The 19,041-nt window shown below is 40.9% G+C and overlaps 1 protein-coding gene and 1 pseudogene across 2 annotated transcripts in view; both read left to right on the top strand.

Moving 5' to 3' along the window:
• The window catches only part of MAPRE3 (microtubule associated protein RP/EB family member 3), a 78,331-nt gene that overhangs the window by 519 nt on the left and 58,771 nt on the right, over positions 1–19,041 (top strand). The gene's annotated exons all lie outside the window — the stretch shown is intronic.
• LOC114034645 overlaps positions 14,278–19,041 on the top strand; it is a 50,315-nt pseudogene continuing 45,551 nt past the window's right edge.

The raw sequence follows: 19,041 nt of genomic DNA, 5'->3' as shown, positions 1-19,041 counted from the left end.
CCCCCCCCCCCTCCTTTGGGAGTCCCTCCTCCCCGCCCACCACGTGTGGCCCCTCCACACCTCTTGTCTTCTGGGAATCGTTTCCTTCCCCCTCTCCGCCCATCCTCATCCCCACCCCTACCCCTCCTCATCTCTCCTGGACTTGACATCCTTTATCCTCTCCGATTTTCTCTTATAGTGTGGGCCAGGAAAGATGGAGGGGGAGGGAGGGAGGGAGGGGAAGCTGGAGGTTCCCCATTCCACTAGCTGGGAATCAATCTGAGGCCATGGCAGGGACCTCCTGCCCACTCATTCCCTCTTGCCCAGACTGGTTTGGGGAAACAGGTCTGGACAATCCCAACTCGCTGTTGAATCCTGTGATTTCAGGGCAGCTTGGGGTGGAGATGGGGGTTGGGTAGCTCAGTAGAGGTGAGAAAAGAGGTTCCTACCCATCATTTTCAACCAGTGTTTATAGGGCACTCACTAGAGACAGGGTGCTTCTAGGTGGGGCAGCCTCTATGTCCTGTGTTGCCCTGTTCAATCTAATCTTAAGAGTTGGTGGAGGTGATGAGGGAAAAGGTCTGCATTTGGCAGCTAAGGTGTTGGTATAGTGAAGACCTTTTGAAGATGCGATGATGTGAGTAAGTTATCTGAAGCCAGTTTTCTTTAAAATACATTTATGGTTGGAAGGATTGTGTTTTAGACTACCATAACCTTTTTTTATTGTTTGTATTTATGATTAGATATGAAGAGGGGGTTAGATTAGAAAATCTCCAAACTACCTTTCAGCTCTGATAGACTGGAAGTCTGATTTAACCTTCAATATAACAAAATCCATAAGCAACTGTGTTACATAGGATTCTACTATACTGGCACAGGGGGAAGGAAATGGAAGAAATATAGTGATTGTGAGATGTATGTCTAAAGCCTGAACTGCAGGTCCTGGGCCTGGAGCGCCCAGCCTTCAGCAGTGACTCTGCATGAGGACTGTCTTGATAGGAGTTACAGTACATTTGGGTGTTTGTTGTATGCGACTAACAGGAGACCTGATCATGTTACATATATTGTCTCATTTTTTTCCTGCCCCATTAGAGTAGTTAGTTATTTTTCTGAACAGAGCCAAAATCTGCATTGAGGTCAAAGCTACATTAGCTGCGCTCAGCCAGGAGCAGCCTTTTAATTAATATGCTTCAACATGAGAGCTCCACTTTCATGTTTGCCAATTTCCTTTGATTCCTTTTTTTTTTTTGCTTATAAATTTCATTGCATGGCTAATAAGCAAGTGTAAACATAAGCTAGTTTCCACTGTATTAGATGTTGATCTTTGAGATTATGGGTTTATGCAGCAAGTGGGATGGGAAAACATAGTGAATTATGTACTCATTTGGATTTGCTGATGGCAGACAGTAATAAATCGTGGTGTATCTGACGCTTTAACTTTTCCCAGCCACAGCCTGCTAGCAGCTTCCTAGGACCTCCCTGATCCACATCAAATTAATTTAAAATAGCACAGGTGACTGCCACCCTTGTATAAACTCAGATATAAAGTGTCAGGGAGAACTGTATGGGATCCCATGTCAAATGTCACAGACTGTATTTGGTGGGATGTGTCTTTCTCTGGTGTGATAGTGACCATGGGGTCTGAGAGTTCCATTTCTTTTGTTTTTCCCTCTCTGACTTCTGTGTTAGACACCTTGATAAAATGCCTGACTGAGCAGGGCTAGATAAAGCAGCTGGGTCCAAGAACTATTCTTCTTACCTTGAGTAGATTTTGAGAATCATCAGCATTAATTGGGAATGGAGGAAGCAAATTCATTATGATTGACCGCTCAGGAAGATGTCCCTTCCAGCTTTCTGTGAAATAATGTGGTTCAATACACCAGGCTGGACTTACATGGATTAATTAGAGTTTTATGTCTGTGCCAGAGTTTAAGAACTACAGTGAAACACCTTCTTTCTGCGTCCTTGGAGAGAATATTCACACTGATTGAGATAATAAAGATACTGAAGTTGGGAGACTAGACTAACACTGTATGAGCTAACCCAATTGTGTCAGTCTTTTGGTATATCTAATTGTGCTTTGAGGGACGTGTAATACTAAAGATAACAACTAATATTTATCTATCACCTTCAGTGGCACTGTGCTAAGCACTTTTCAGACATTATCTCATTTTATCTGCACAACAGCCCTAGGAGGTGGGTGCTATTATTATCCCCATTTTACAGATGAGAGAACTGAGGCAGATACTTGCTCAAGGTCACACAGCTATTAAATGTCTTCAGCTGGATTTGAACTCAGGTCTTCTTGAGGCTGGATTTGAACTCAGGTTTTCTTGACTTCAGACCCAGCACTATCCATGGCTACCTGCCTCTGGATGTAAAGAGCTGTGTTATGAGGTTCTATGTGTTTACTTTACAGGTTTATATTAAATTTACTGAGAAGCAGTGTGTAAAATGGATAAAGAACCAACCTCAGAGTCAGAAACACATGGTTCAAATCCTACTGTGACTATATTGGCTGTGTGATCCCGGGCAAATCCCTTGACTTCCAAGTGCCCTAGGCAGTTCTTTTATTTAAGGCAGGGTTCTGGTCTGCATGGGTAGAGGAAGTTTCCCCAGGCAGGAATTCCCTGTGCCAGTTGAATTACAGATCCAGTCTCCATCCCTGTTAAGTGTACTATCTTTCATAACTGATGCACCATCAGCACAGGATCCCATTGCAGCTGTTTTTCTAGTAGTGGTGATGGATTTGCACTGGTCCATTCACCCTCCCTCACCCAGTCCCCCTTATAATTGCTTATGATTAAGAGGCCTGTGTTGTGACAATGGAGCAGAGAAAATGTGCGGATTGAACCTTTAACCTTGGCCTCAGTTAGCATGGTATTCAAACCAACTGACCTAACCAGCTGGCAGAATATTTTGCATCTGCTGTACCTGCATTTAGCCAGAGAGGCTACATCTTGCTGGATGGAAACATGATAAGATTATATTTTGAGTGAAAATGGACCCTGCTCGAATTTGTTTAGATTTTTTTGAGTAGGGATTAAGGGTATGCACACAAAAAATTGATATGCACAGTTTTCCAGAACTCTGAAAACATCTTTAAACTTTTCTAATCATATAATGTTAGAGCTGGCAAGGACCTAATGTAGGCCCCTATGCCAATTTCTTCATTTTATAGATGGAGAAACTGAAGCCACAGAGGTAAAGTGACTTGCCCAAGGTTATATAGCTGGTCTGTGATAAAGTAAGGCTAGAGACAGGTCTCTTGATGCCCAGTATGAATACTCGGTATTCTTTCATCTACATTATGCTGCCTCATTCCTGCTATTCCAGGGTGCTTTGACAAAATAATTTGCTATTATATAATTATCCCTATAGATATGGATTGTTTCATCTCTTGGCATATTGCAGAGCCAGGAACATTTTAGCATGAACCTCCCCTCAAACATTTATTCTTGCCACCAAAAAAGAGAATTCCTCTCACTCATTCTTCCTTCAGAAGATGGTTACCAGTTTTTTGTTTTTTTTTTTGAGCTTGGATGAGACTAACAAAGAACGAATGAAGAGCTGAGTGTTTGGGGTCTTCTCAGACTTGTTTCTGGCTGCTGCCCTCTAAAAGCAAAGGGATGTCTGTTCTGTGCTGCTACTTAGCCTATCTTCCTTCCCTTGGGAGCTAGAAGGAACCTCTAAACCTCAGCCTACATTAATACAAATGGAAAAAATGAAAAACAGCCTTTTGAATGTTACTGTAATGACCTTATTTCATATTGAAATGCTAGGAGTAAGACGTGTACTTTCAGGTAGTTTCTCAGTCCCTTAAGGGTAAGTTTGGTCAGGAGTACAGGGAGAATTTTATGCCGTAAAGATCTGGCATATGAAATGTTGTTACAACTGCCAAAGTCAGAATATATGAAATGCCCCTTTGTTTCTGGATTTTCAGCTGACCTGGTTGTCTGAAAGGCTGGGGTATGCAGCATTTGGCTGTTCGAGCACAGGCTTAGTGTGTTTCTGTATTCTGTATTTTTGTTTTTGTGTTCTGTATTATTCTGTATGTCTGTATTTAGTCCTTCAGTTAGGATCAGGCTGGTCTGGCTAATGCCTGTCATTTGTAATGAAAGAGCAGCCCAGGTTTTAAGCAATTTTAGCCGCTTTTGCTTCAAGAATGAAGGCTCCATGTGGTTCCTCCACTAGCTATGGGTACAGTTTTAATATGTGAACTTGTCCAGGTCAGCTGTAGCTCAGGCACCCACAGAGTGAACAGGGAATGTGTCTCCTGGAGAAGAGAAGACTCAGGGGGATTATAGTAACTGTCTTCAGATACTTGAAGGACTGGAATGTGGAGAAGGGATTAGCTTGTTCCGTTTGGCCCCACAGAGCAGAACCAGGAGCCATGGCTAGACGTTACAAAGAAGGAAAAATAGACTTGATGTTGGACAAAAAACTCCCTAGCAATTAGGACTGTCCCAAAGTGGAATGGGCTGCTTTGAAAGGTGATGGGCTCCCCTCCTGGGAGGTCTTCCAGCAGAGGTCGGATAACTGTTGGTGGGGCAGGATCTGGTAGGAATTCCTTTGGTGCAGGAGTTGCCCTAGTTGACCACTGAAGTCCCTTCCAACTCAAAAATTCTGTGAAATAACAAGAATATCAAGGGGGAAAGCAAAGAAGCCAAGTCTAAAATTTGCATAACAACAACCTTAACAGGATGAAAAAGGTTGTTTTTTTTTTCCTTGAGTCATTCTGGTTGACAGCTCCTTCGTAAGAAGCGAGAAAAGATTATAGAGTCACTAAAGAGCTTGTTTGTTTAGGAAGGTAGCTTGATCTAGTGGAAAGAATGCTGGATTTGGACTTAGGACATAGGTTCACTTGGTAAAGACACAACCCCTCTGGGCTTCAGTTTCCTCATCTGTAAAATAAAAGACTGTATTCGATCAATCAACAAGCATCCAAGAAATTCATCATCACAGAGATTGCATCAGCTCTGGTACTCTAACCTCATCAGTACCCCCATTACCTCTGCCCTTCTCATTAGAGGGCTGAAAGGCAGAGCAAAAAAACTTCTCCCAAAGCCGCCATTTAAAGAAGGCTCAGAAGCTCAGACAACTCTGTATTTCCCACTGGCTGCACTGTTTGAATTAGATTCCACCATTATCATGCCCAGGCTGTTGTATCTCCAGCACTTAGCATAGTGCCTGGCACATAGCAGGTGCTTAATAAATGTTTATTGTCTTATATTATTTATTCAGAACCTACTGTATGGTAGGCACTGTGCTTAGCAATAACAATACAAATTTTTTAAAATCCCTGCTCTCAAGAGCTTGGAGACAACATGTACATTTTTAAGTAAACAGAATAAATACAAAATCAATACAAGATAAGGTGGAATGGCATGAGCAGTTGTGGGAGCCAAAAAGGCTTAGTGTAAAAGGTAATGCTGGAGCTCCAAGATGGATTCCACAAGGCAGAGATAAGAAGGAAGTGCATGCTGGGTATGGGGGATGGTCAGTGCCTAGGCATGAAGACAGGAAACAGAATGCCGGGTGTGAGGATGAGAGAAAGCCATTTGGACCTGGACAGTAGAGTCAGGAAGGGGAGTACTGTATAATGAGACTGAAAAGACAGGCTTTGGACCAGGTTGTGATAGCCTTTAAAAGCCGAACACAAGAGTTATGTCATATCACCTCCCTAGTCACTTAATCAACAAGCATTTATTAGGGACCTGCTATGTGCCAGGCGCTGGAGAGACAAAGATAAAAATGAAAAAAATCTCTGCTTTCAAGGAGCTTACGTAAATACGAGAAGACAATATATACGCCGATACATCATGGTAAAGTTTTTGGGGAGGCACGAGCCGAGGAGGAGATCAAGAAAGGCCTCTTGTGGAAGGTGATGCTTGAGCTGAGCATTTCAGGAAGCTAGAAATTCTACGACAGAGTTAATAAAAAGGGAGTGCATTTCAAGCATAGAGGTAGGAGGTGGAATGTCATATATGAGGAACAATAAGAAGGGCAGTTTGGCTAGAGAGTAAATCGATTATGAGAAAGGGAGTAATATGTAACGAGACTGGAAAAGATAGGTTGGAGCCTGGTAGTGAAGGGTTTTGAATGCTAAACAGAGGAGGTTGTATTTGGTCTTAAAGGTGGCTAGGAAACCAGCGGAGTTTATTCAGCAGGGGAGTGACTTGGTCAGACCTGTGTTTTCAGCTCTAAAGCTAGGTTTCTCAGATGGAAAGGGGCAAAGAGACTGGCAAAGGCTACAGTTACATCAGACAACCTTCGTGTCTTTAAATCTATTTGTGGAGTTACATCCTACTACAGAAGGGCAGGCTTCCAGAAAGGCTGAAAGTAGAGACATGGAAAGCATGGGGTAGGTAGAATTGAACTTCTTCCTTAAGAGAAGTCTGGACTGATGATAATAATCCTAGGGCTATAGGTGGAGTTTTGGGGGAATAGAGCTTCCAGAAAAAGATCTTTCAAGTTGACTATGAACCTGGCAATCCAGGGCATCTAATGTTTCCTGGATAAAGAGCTTTAGGAGCCAAACACCTTTCTTCATTACACTTCTTTCCAGTCATTTCATGCCTTTTGAATTTATTCCTGTTCTATTAATCTGTTAAGGTAAACATTGTAACCTTCTGTCATTTAGTTTACTACTGTTATTAGAACAGCAGTTCTCAAAGTGTGGTCTGTAAACCCCTGAGACCATTTCAGGGGATCTGAGAGGTCAGAACTTTTCACAGAAATACTAAGATGTGATTTGCCTGTTTTCCAACTTCATGTCTACATGAGGCTGGATTTTCTTTGAATTGTTATTGTTTAGTCGTGTCCGATTCTTCATAATCCCAATATGGGGTTTTCTTGGCAAAGATTCTAGAGTGGTTTTCCATTTCCTTCTCCAGTAGATTAAGGCAAATAGAGGTTAAGTGATTTGCCCGGGGTCACCCAGCTACTAAATGTCTGAGATTTGAACTCAGATCTTCCTGATTGTAGGCTCAGCACACTATCCACTGAGCCATCTTGCTGCTTCAAGTATTTCTTCAAACACTTCACTCTAAAACAACATATTTGTAACAGATTGAATGCAGAATCAGACAGGAAAATCCAGCTGTCTTCTTTTAAGCCAGACATTAAAGAGATATGCAAAAATATGTAAAACAATGGCACTCTTCTCAATAATTTTTTTGTTTTAGAAAATATAGTTATCTTTCATAAAAATATATTACTTATATTATGATATGATATATTATGATGATATATATGATATATTATGATGATATATATGTGATAGGTTTTATTGTTATTTTTAAATGAATTAGATAAATATTTAATTATCTGTTTTAATTTCTAATATAGTAAATATCAATAGATATAAAACCACATGAGGAAAAGCTCTTTGGGGTTCTCAGTAATTTTTAAAAGTATGAAGGGGTCCTGAAACCAAAAAGTTTGAAAATTGCAGTATTAGACTAACATTCAGACTCAGAAAAATATTTTAGCTTAATTAAAAAGTAGTATTAATGTTATTACTAATAGCTTATATTTACATAGATTTTAAATTTTTACATGTACTTTATATACATTCTCATTTGAACTTCTCAGCACTGAAGTAGGTAATGCAAATACTACTTTCATTTTACAGATGAAGAAACTGGGACTCAGAGAAATTTTCATTTGCCCAAGGTCACACAGCTAAAAAAAATAACAGAACAGGGACCCAAATTAAGTTCTTGGACCTTTTTTGTGTGTACATTTCTCTTTCTAAAAGGAAGCTAGCTGAAACACCCAGCACTGTGCTACAACAATTATACTTTATAATCAGGTATATGAAAATGACCTGTGAAGGCAACTGAAACTCATAGATAATTAAGTGACATGTCCAAGGTCACACAATTAGTTCATGAAAGAGCTGGCACTGGTGTCTCAGCTTACAGTCAGGTGCTTTTTCTAATAGTTCATATTTACCAAATTCAGGCCTCTAGCTTCAGTTATGTTTCATTTAAGCCATTTAGAATAACTAATGAGTGGACATTTATTCAGTTCTTGTTAGGTGCTAGGCTAGATGTTAGGAGTACAAAGGCAAAAATGAAATAGCCCCAGCCCTCCTGGAACTTGCATTCTAACAGGATAAACAACATGTACACAGATAAGTTAATATAAACTATATACAAAATTAAGTGCAAAGTCATTTCAGGATTAAGAAACTAGTAGCTGTGGTCACTGGGAAAGGCCTCATTTAGGAGGTTGAGGCACTTGAGCTAAGCTTTGAAGCAAGCTAGGATTCTAAGTGGTGTAGATGAGGACAGAGAGCATTTCAGGAATTGAAGGACAGACAGCTTGTGTAAAGGCATAGCATGAGATGCAATGTTATGTATAAAGAGCCCCAAGTAAGGTTGGTTTGTTGGAGCCATAGAGTGTGTGAAAGGGATTAGTATATAGTAAGTCTAAAAAGGTAGACTGGAGCCAGAAGGGCTTTAAATGCCAGAGAACTTTGTGTTTGATCCTTGAGTCAACAGAAGCTATTGCAGCTTCCTGAGCAGGGGAGTAACAAGTTAGACCTTTGCTTTAGTCATTTCATTCTGGCGGCTGTATAGAGGCTGCATTAGAGATAAGTGAACAAGATGGACAGATGGACACTAGTACAGTTAGTGAATTCAGAACTAATTAAACAAGTGGACCAATCGTCACTATTGGATCCATCTTAAATGGAGTGCTGTAAGGACCGGTCCTTGACCCAGGTGCTTGGATAAAAATAACATTTTTATCAGTGATCTTAGTGAATGAGTGAGTGAGTGAAAAAAGCATATATTATGTTTCCTTTGTGCAAAGCACTGGAAAAGAACAGGACAGTCTCTTTTCTGTTTTTTGTTTTAGGCAATTGGGGTTAAGTGACTTGCCCAGGGTCACACAGCTAGTAAGTGTCAAGTGTTTGGTCTGAGGCCGGATTTGAACTCAGGTCCTCCTGACTTCAGGGCTGGTGCTCTATCCACTGTGCCACCTAGCTGCCCCAGACAGTCTCTTTTCTGAAGGAGCTCATGATTTAAAAGGGGGTGATGATACATATAAGAAGTCTCATCTGCACATCAAATAGCAACAGCCAGTAACCCTTGGAGTGCAGCAGCAAAGCAGATAGTAATACATCTTCTTCAATGTCATTTCCTTTGATAATACCATGGCCAGCTCTGATATTGAACCACTGGAAAGTGCCAAGGACCATGGTGACTAGACTTTCTTTTCCAGGTCTTCAGCAGCTTTTACTGCTGAGGAGGCAGGGGCAGCTGTTCCTGCCTTCAGTTGCCAGGTTTCATCCTGCCAAGAGTTGGGCCTCTGAGGCAGGAAGCGCTGGGATCAGATCCTGCCTCAGACTCGTCCTAACTATGTGACCCTGTAGAAGTCTCATTGCCCCCTGGCAACTCTCTTAGACAATTAGTTATAGATCATCAGTGATCGGCATTGCTATACAGAGTTTTCTTACTGAGGATTCACCACAGCAGTAAACTTATAGGTCTGGTGAGAGAGAGAGAGAGAATGAATACATCTGATTTGAAGTTGATTTTCTAGTAGTTATGATGGATTGACCTTAATAATTTACCTTGTCACCTAATCCATCCTTTTTAGAAAAATTCTGTTGATAAATTTTGGTTTTTAAAATTTCTCCCCTTATAATTTGTTTTGCTGAACTATTCATGCTTTTGGTGAGGGTTTATTTTTTGTTTGTTTTTGTAGTTGTTCAATGGGGGAGGGACAGTAGGGGGAGTAGGTTACAAATGAAATATAAAAATAAATATTTTTTTAAAAAATCTTCTCTCCCATCCTCCTCAGAACCTACTCTTGTAATACAGAAAAACACTTCAGCAAAACTGACTGCCACACTGACCACATCCTAACCCTAACCCTCTTTTTGTCCACAGAGATCTATTTGTAAGATTGCATACCTAGGCTGGGGTGACCATGGAAAAAATTCTCTCTGTACTTAGCCTACTGTCTTAAATTAGATTGAATCCGTGGTCTTGATTTTGTTAGCTAAATTGATACGCCCTAACCAGCTGAACAGCCCAGACTTTCTGACACAACTTTGCAGCATAGCATCATAAATTCAAAGAGCTGGAAAGGATCTTAAATGTTATCCACTTCAATTAATAACCTCATGCATGAATCCCCTCTACCACATTCCTGACAAATAGTTATCCAGCCTCTGCTTGAACATTCACAGCTGTGAAGAACTTACTGTCTTAGAAAGCAATATTTGGGGCTTTAAATGCTTCATTTGTCCATGAAATTAACGCTTATGCTCTCTTAAGAGCTTCTCTATTTAAAAAAAAACCCTACCTATAATGTTTGGTATATGTAAATATATGTTTATATGCATTCTTATGTTAATGACACTTGCCAGGAGGTATCTTCTGGAGGTGCGGGACTTTAAAGTGAGTTTGATATAAAAAGCACCGTTCCTCAGTTTAAAACCAACTGAGCAACAGTTATGGTTTCAGACATCCACAATGATTCTTCATTGTTGTAGGCTCTACAGGGTATCTACACCAAGGGAGCCTAAGGTGTTTAATCCCTTCTGTGGGCCTGTATTCACAGTCTCTATGCTGTCATGATGACTGAGGATTCTACACCAAGTCCTTTCCTCCAAGCTGCTTCTGGAGATGACCACAGAGTCTCTTCATGATGGAGTAAGAAAGGGCATGCTGTGGTCCTTTGTGCTTTTGTGGCTTAAAAGTGTTGCACGGGAATACCACCAAGTGAAATAGTTTCTGATTGTGAGATGTCAGACATAGGTATGAGATTTTTTTTAAAGAAAAAAGTAGTTCTTAAGAGTGTTTTCTGTACCTTCTAACTTTTGCCATTTAGAATTTTAAAGAAGCGTTTCAGAGGAAAGAAGCCTAGTGAAGAACCTCTTCCTTCTACCTTATATTTTTAAGGTTTCATTTTTATTTTTGTTTTTAATTTTTAAAGACATTCCATAACAAACATTTTTTCCCATCCAAACCAAAAATCCAGCCTTGCCCTGCCTCTAATTTTTTGCCATGTGTTAATCTACTTAGAATTTCTGGCACTGCCTGCTAATGCTGAGCCCTGCCACATCCTCTCTGCCCACTGGCCCCATTTCTGTACAAGTGCAAGAGGAGGTAAAAAACCATTCCCATTGTCCAAAACCATGGTATCTGCAAAGGGCTAGACTAGTAAGTTCCTCCTGGCTATGCCAGTATACCAGCTTTGCAACCACAGCATCATTAATGGACAAGACCAGCAGCATTCCTCTTGCCACTGGTATAGCAGAGATCATTCTGTTTATCCTTAAATAATTTCTCCCCACCCCTGCCGCCCTGTATATTAACTTGATTGGCTAGCCTCCTGGACATATGTCTGACTGCCCACTTGGATAGTTAATCCAGAGTACAGGGGAATATGTTTCTGGCATCATTTTCAGGATCCAGGGCTTGGAGCATACAGAACATATGGGCTGTCATGCAGCTCTGCTTGTGCTGCTGTAAATGTTTTCTAAGCAATATCTATCTTGTCTTCTAAACTGCTCCGACTACCCAAACACTTTTTGTCTAGGCTGGTGTAAAGGCCTCCTCTGCTACATGTGCTTATTAGTGAGTAGCTTTGAGGATTTGTTTGTGATGGCAGCTTACTGTAGAGTGATTACGGGGCAGGATTCACCCAGCCCCAGGGGAATTATTGTCCTATTCCTGAGTGATCTAAAATATGTTTGCTGACTGGCAAGAAACAAAATCGTGGGAGCTTCTGAGTCAGTGAGACCAGTTAGGTTAATGAGTACATGTGAAAGGGCAAGGCTTGGAAGGCTGGGTGAAACTGAATAGCCTTTCCCATGTGTGGAGTTCCTCACTGAATCCGTATCTGTTGTGGTTTTATGTGTATTGCAAAGTCAGACTTTTCTTCAGGCACCTGACTTTTGGCAGCCAGCCCACTGAATCCCTGTTGATCTCTAAGGGTTATCAGCAATTTGGATTTATTCTCTGGTTGCCTTGATTTTTAGGTGGGAATAGTCCAGAGTTGGACGTTCCCAAGATAGAAATTGATTTAATTTTGGCATTCCTTTGATATACCTTTTAGTTCTTGGCACCATCTCCTGCCCTTAGATGTGATATCCTGTGCTATCCTCAGAAACAGCAGAATGCAGTTTTTGAGTGCAGGCAGGGAGGTGGTAGGGCTAAGCATTAAGTCTTTGTTGCATGAAAGTCCAGAGATAGCCAAATGTGTGAGATATTCATACAGATTTGTATATTGTGTTCATAGGGCCCTCATACAGAGTACAGTATCAACAGACTTATTGAACCTCTGCTTTGAACTTAGCGTGATGCTAGGCAGTATGGGATACAGAAGATGTGTATTAGTCCCTTCCCACAGTGAACTTAGTTGGAGAAATGAGATATAAAATGGCTAGTAAACAAAACAGTATTATGTGTGTGTGTATTTACTGGTATAAAAATGTTGAATTATAATTGTACATTATAGATACAAGGTGTTATAAGGTGTTAATTCTATACTACAAACAACTAAATGCAAAAATAGTTTAGAGAAGAATTAACATTATCAGAGTAGGCTTCTTGGAGGAAGTGGTAGAGTGGGTAGCAGCAGAACCAGAATGGTGCAGTGTAATGGAAATCAAGAGAGAAAATTTCCAGAATAAAGAGTAGTAGGCAGTATCAGATGCTATGGAGTAGTTCAAAAGGATTTAGCCTGTGAAAAGGCCATTAGATTTGGCTGCAGGGAGGTCATAAGTGAGATCCTTTGTACTCTTGGAAGTGATAGAGATAGGAATCAATTTTTTTCTTGGGGGGTGGGGTTGGGCAATTGGGTTTAAGTGACTTGCCCAGGGTCACACAGCTAGTAAGTGTTAAGTGTCTGAGGCCTGGTCCGAACTCAGGTCCTCCTGACTCCAGGGCAAGTACTCTATCCACTGTGCCTCCTAGCTGCCCCAAACCAATTTTTTTTTTAAGATTGGGAGATAGCACATATGAAGGCAAAGAAAACTCTGTCTCCTATCATTCAAGGCCATTTCCAGACTTAAGTATCACTACTTCCCTTTATATACTCTGTTCCAGCCAAACTGGGTTACTAACTGCCCCCCATTCTCATTCTGTCCTCTTCTCTTGCCTTTGTTCATGCTGTTCACCGTTCCTAGAACAGATTCTCCATGAATTCCCTTCTCCCAAACCCCACGCCAATCTCTGCCTCTTGAGATCCTTTCCCTCCTTCAAAGTCCAACTCAGATACCACCTACTCCATGCCTCTATGACCCAAGTGAACATCTACGGATTTCTCATTGTAAAGGTCCAGACAACATATTTTGAATCTATTATGTTCTGCCTTATATCATAGTTATATGTATATATGGCTTATCCCTGCAAATAGATTATAAGCTTCTCAAGGGCAAGGTCTGTGTGTTGTATCCTCTTTGTATCCTTAGCACTTTGTACATAGTAATCAGTTAATGAATATTTCTTATTTCAATTGAAGGACAAAGTCAAGTGAGCTGAAGAGGTTGAAGATGCTAGAGAGAAGAGATAAGCATGGAATCAAGTTCCTGTGCCTGAAAGGGCAGTTCTAGGACATAGATGAGAGAGTTCGCTTCCCAAAGGAAGAGGACTACCTCTTTCTTTAAGACTAGTTGCAAGGAAGAGGAGATGGATATAAAGACAGTTATGTAAAGATGAAGATAAGAGAGCTCATTCTGTGTGGTCTCAATCAATTCAGTGAAGAAATAACCAATGGTGAGGAAAGATGGGATTGTAGTCTTATTAAAATAGTAACTCCAAGTAGAGTCTTAAAACCTGTAATAGATGAATAAAGGGATTGTTGAATAGGGGTTAGGGCCAAGTTGATGTTTGACAGCTTGAAGTTGTAATGTATCTAGTCTGCATAGTTCTGCATCTTCTTTCTACCATTGTTTAGTGCCCAGGGAGCAGAAGTAAATATGATCAGTTCTTCTATAATGATTCTCTTTGAAAACTCAAATTTGTTCCAACACAATTGATTAGAAAATGTTTTGAGCATAACTTAAATTTTGAATTTGCTGATGCTCAATTTCTTCCATGAGAAACAGTGAGAATGTAGAAAATTGTACCACTTCACAATAATTCACAAACTGTAATCCTTCTGACACCGACACCTACTACTTTTGACAAGCAAACTTGAGGTTTTTGTTAAGGTAAAGTGCCCTTTATTGTATTTTCTTCTAGTGAAGTCAGAGCTATGGGAAGAGAGGGCTGGTCCACCCCCTCCCCCCTCAACTTTCCACCATGGCCTCCAATCCCAAGTTCCAGCGTTATGGCCTGCCCAACCTGCAGGAAATTTTGCCAGCCCTGGCCTTGGGAACTTGGTGAAGCCAAGCAGCAGCCCATGGCTGCAGAAGCTTCCACTATTTATGATGGTATTTATGTATTTCTCAACTATTAACATGTATAAAACTACCATTAAATACTAATAAAAAGCTACCATTTTAAAAATTAGATTTTTGTAAGGCCCTGTTGAAGTTTTTGATCATTGTGTCCCTAACTCCATTTTCCCCCATAAACCCTATGGTTTTTATTATGCTATTTTGCATAGTGAGGGCTTTTTGAGAACGAGTTATAGCAGAGTTGAGTGTAGTGTGTATGGAAGTGAGTGGAGATGGCGATTCATTGTTGGGGGTTTGATAAAAAGCCATGTGGAAGGTCTGTTCAAGATAATTTAAGTGAAAGAGAGAGCAGCAGCTTTGAATTAGCTTATCATGTTGTCAGAGGTGGATAAATAGTCCAGTGAATCCAGAAAGATGGGCTAATGGTCCAAGTGAAATGAGAGGAACTGAGCAATTATAAGTCCCAATGAGTATAGAAAGCAATTTATTTTATATATATATATATATATATATATATATATATATATATATATATATAAAAAGAAAGAAGATAGGTAAAGAAGTTGTAGTTTCAGATGAAGGTGGGGAGTTTGGGGCGGGGGTGGGGGGTGTGGGGGAGGGAATATTGAATTAAAGATTCTGAAAGTGGAGTGATGCCTTTTGGTAATGAGGTATAAGATATTGGCGTGTGACTGAAGATAGGGGTTAATAGTGGAAAGGTTTTAGAATTGGAGTATTCTCACAAAGGATATGATGTCTACCTGTGTTTGGTCACCAGCCATAAGCACATGGTTCTCTTTCTCACTCTGGAGAGGAGCTACTCACCTGTCAGTCTTTATTTTCTCCAGTTGTACCTTTTGGGGAATGTATCCCCTATACCAGACTCTGAGACCCCCTTTACAGACTCTCTGTTAGGACTCTGTTCCCTGCCCTACTCTCTTGTCCATTTAGAATGCTAGGCTCCAACAAATCCCCATGTATTCAGGCTATGTTCTGCTCAGGTGCTGCTGCCTGGTCTAGGCCTCTAGCCAACCCAGGCTTATCTGCTTAAGGTTCATACCTGGCCTTTTTCCTTCAGTTTGCCCTGATAATCCTGGATGATTCTTTCAGCATACTAAGTGAACCCTAGTTGGGCCATCTCCCCTCTACAACACCAGTGCCCTATTTGTAAGGCCATACTCACCTGTGCTGCCCTCTCTTGTTGTGCCCACATGAGCCTGTGCTGACACAAGGACCTTAGAGGTCGAGGGGCCTGATACTAACATTGCAGAGGATGATGGCAGGAGACAGAGAAGAAGAAAAATGTGAACCAGGTACTGACATCTTCTTGGAAGATAGACAAAGGTGACCAGTGACCTTCATTCTCTCCTGTGGCCACAGATCAACCCTGAATCCTGCTGTGATATTGTACACATGTGTCATTTCCATAATAACAAAACTGGGCAAGATAATTGATGATGGGTCTGCACCTGGCTTTCCCAGGGTTAGACAAATAAACCAAATAATTCAGGTTCACTCCTGGCTGGGACAAAAGCTAAGAGATCTCATTTTACACCTAGAGTCAAATAAACAGAAACCTCCTGCCTCTATTCCTATTATTTTTCTCTCCCAGGAGGTCTTTGGGGAGGCAGTTCAGAACTCCCTTTAGTTCCCTATTTAGAACACCTGCAGGCATGAGTGGGAAGCAGGGTGACATCATGGAAAGACACCTAGGTCCTAGTCCTCCCTCTTCAGTCACTCCACCTCTTCAGGGCTTTGTTTCCTTAGCTGTCAAGTGGGGGAGAGACTCACACCAGCTGATCTCAAAAGTATGTTCCAGGTCCAAGATTCTATATGGTTCTGTGAAAGAGGTCTTGGGACAAGTTGACAGTGGCAGTAAAGACATGACGATTGAAGTCCTTGCTATCCAGGAATGGGAATTTAAAGGCATGTAGTGGGTCCATGGTCTAGAGTTGAGGGGACCATCAGTAAGATATGACAGCAGAGTCAGCATTTTGAAGGAGTGTCAGGTTTTCATTATTGCAGTGATGTAAAGTAAAGACTTGTAAACTAAGTCCAGATAAAATGGAGTTTGCCCACAGTGAAACAGAAGGTTCCAGAGGTCACAGCAGAAAGGTATGGTGAGAGTGGTAGGGGCTCATGTTGTGTAAGAACAAGGAGAACTAGGAATGACCAAGATGGGTATGAGAGTTTGGATTGGAGAATACCTATTACAAGCAGAATCCTCAAATATGGATGTTTTCATGCACAGGGAAGAACCAGCTTCTTTTTTGCGCATAAAATTAAGTGAAGGAAAAAAAAAATGTTCAACCTATTGCAAATTTTATTTGGACCATAGTGTACAAAAAATTAATAAATATCATATCCCAATTTAGGAAAAAAGAGAGAAAGAAATTTCTCTGCTTTCTTTTTTCAGTTTTGTAACCTGTACTTGCTTATTCCTTTCACACGCTTTCACACAACCCCTGGCTTGTAAAGGTTATCAGTAAGTCAGAGGGAATGGTGCCAACATGGAAAACATGGAATTTGTTGTGTCAGAAGAGGAGGGACAACTCATAGTTATAACTGGGGTGGGGGGAGAGGAGGGAAAAGAAAATTGCTGCATGAATAAGTAGATCCAATTTTTAAAGACCTTTGTACCTCCAAGTAGGTAGGATGCTATGGGATCAGAAGGTAATTTGAAGACAGAATGCTGTGCCTATTGTCAGTCCCAGTCTCTCTAGCAGATGTTTAACTGTTTTTCTTTGTTATAAGAGACAGTTCAGTTATCCAGGACAGATTATTTCCAGAAATGACTATGGTGTAACAAAAGGCAGCAATGTAACTTAATTTTTTTTAAAAGGAAGTAGTGAATGAAGGAGTGACAGAGATAAATTCCCCTTGCAGGTTCAAAGACCAGCCTTTTTCTTCTCCTTTTCCCATGAGGATTGATGGTAGGATGGGAGTTGGAGAGAGGAGTCCTTTAACTGTTGCCATAGAAAGATTGGATACTGAAGCATTCCATCTCTTCCCCTTATATAAAATGAATATTGAGCCCCATATTATTAGTTGCCTTATATATTGGCTAGGACTCCCTTGCTTTCCACATAAGAACTTTTCTACTATTGGGATTTGTGTATGGATTCCCTGTGGCTCTGATAGAAAAAGAAACAAGTAAGACTGTCTACTATGAAAAGGGTCAGAGGCATTTTTTTCTCTGCTTGCCCAGGTCTTAGGGCCAGAAGCACCATTCAGATTCTCTTTCGCTAATAATGACTCGTTTATTTGGGGCTCGTTCTTCAGTCCAAGGCCTGTGACTGTTCTACCAATTCCATTACCAACATATTTTGGGGAACTTCTGGTATAGGGTACCTCATATGCATATTAAACCCCTTATCATTCCCAAACTGCTTCTTAAAAGTCTGGTTACTCTGAAAGATCGAATCCTGTCAGTCTGACCTTAAAGGTTTGGAGTACTCATGGCAGCTTAGGTCAGTTCAGTCCTGAGAGTGATGGTTAAGCCTTTTTACAGAGAATCACCAAACTGGAAGGTACATTAGAGGACATCAAATTAAACTTATATATGAACAAGAGTTCCTTCCAACAGCATCCTTGACTTATGATCATACAGCCATCATTTGAAGGTCTTGGGTGATGAGGCCTCACTCCCTCCAGAGGCAGCCCATTCCACTTTGGAACAGTTCTGATTGTAAGAAAAAAATTGGACGATCAGTACCAACCTTAGTACCTCTGCTTTAGAAAAGACCCCAGAAATCATCCAAGTCCAACCTGTGAGAGCATAATCTCTTTGACAGAATCCCTGACAAGTGGTCATACAACCTCTCTGGGAAGACTTCAGTGAATGAACCAGTGCCCTGACTGCTTTCCCAAGAAAACAAGAATCCCCAGAAGGGCTTTAAAATTGGATGCTGAACCTTGTCTCTGGAGCCTTAGGAATGGTCTGATCCAACTCCCTTCCTTGGTGTGGCCCTACCCTAAGCAGAGCTGCCCCAACAGCAGGTGATGATCAGTGCCTTGTGTCCCAGGAAGAGCCCAGACAACTATGGTGACACCAGGATGGGAACTCTTAAAAAGGCCAAAGTACTTCCCCTCTGCCATATTACAGGCTTTTCAGGTACTATTAACAGCTGAACCTGGCCAGAATCTTATGTACAAGGAAAGAACAACCCTCATCTTGTCAAGTAGAGTCTTCCCCAACTAACTATGAATTCCTGGCCTAGCCCCTTCTCCTAAATTCTTGCCTCCATGTATTAACATGGGTGTTGAAGAGGTACAGTGGGTAGAGTGTTGGGTCTGGAGTTGGGAAGATCTGAGTTCAAATCCAGCCTCAGACACTTACTAGCTCTGTGACCCTGGGTAATTCACTTAACCTCTCAGCTTCAGTTTCCTTATCTGTAAAAATCAACAATAACATTTACTCACAGGGTTGTTGTGGGAATCAAATAAGATGATTTTTGTAAAATACTTAAAATAATAATACTTAAAATTATAATAGCTTGTGCTTATTATTATTATTATTTTCTCTTCCTGGAACATTCCTTCCTCACTGTAATCCTTTGTTTCCTTCAAGACCCAGCTCGTTTCTCCATGAAGCCTTTCCTAATTCGAACACTTCTCCTCTCTCCCAGCTTAAAAGGATTTCTGCTCCTTTTATAAAACTTTTATTTATTCCTCTCCCCTATCCTATTCTTCTG

This window comes from Vombatus ursinus, unplaced genomic scaffold (genome assembly GCF_900497805.2).
Source record: "Vombatus ursinus unplaced genomic scaffold, bare-nosed wombat genome assembly UNPS02009062.1, whole genome shotgun sequence".
In the NCBI taxonomy this organism is placed as follows: domain Eukaryota; kingdom Metazoa; phylum Chordata; class Mammalia; order Diprotodontia; family Vombatidae; genus Vombatus; species Vombatus ursinus.
This window is presented reverse-complemented; position numbering and strand designations above follow the sequence as displayed.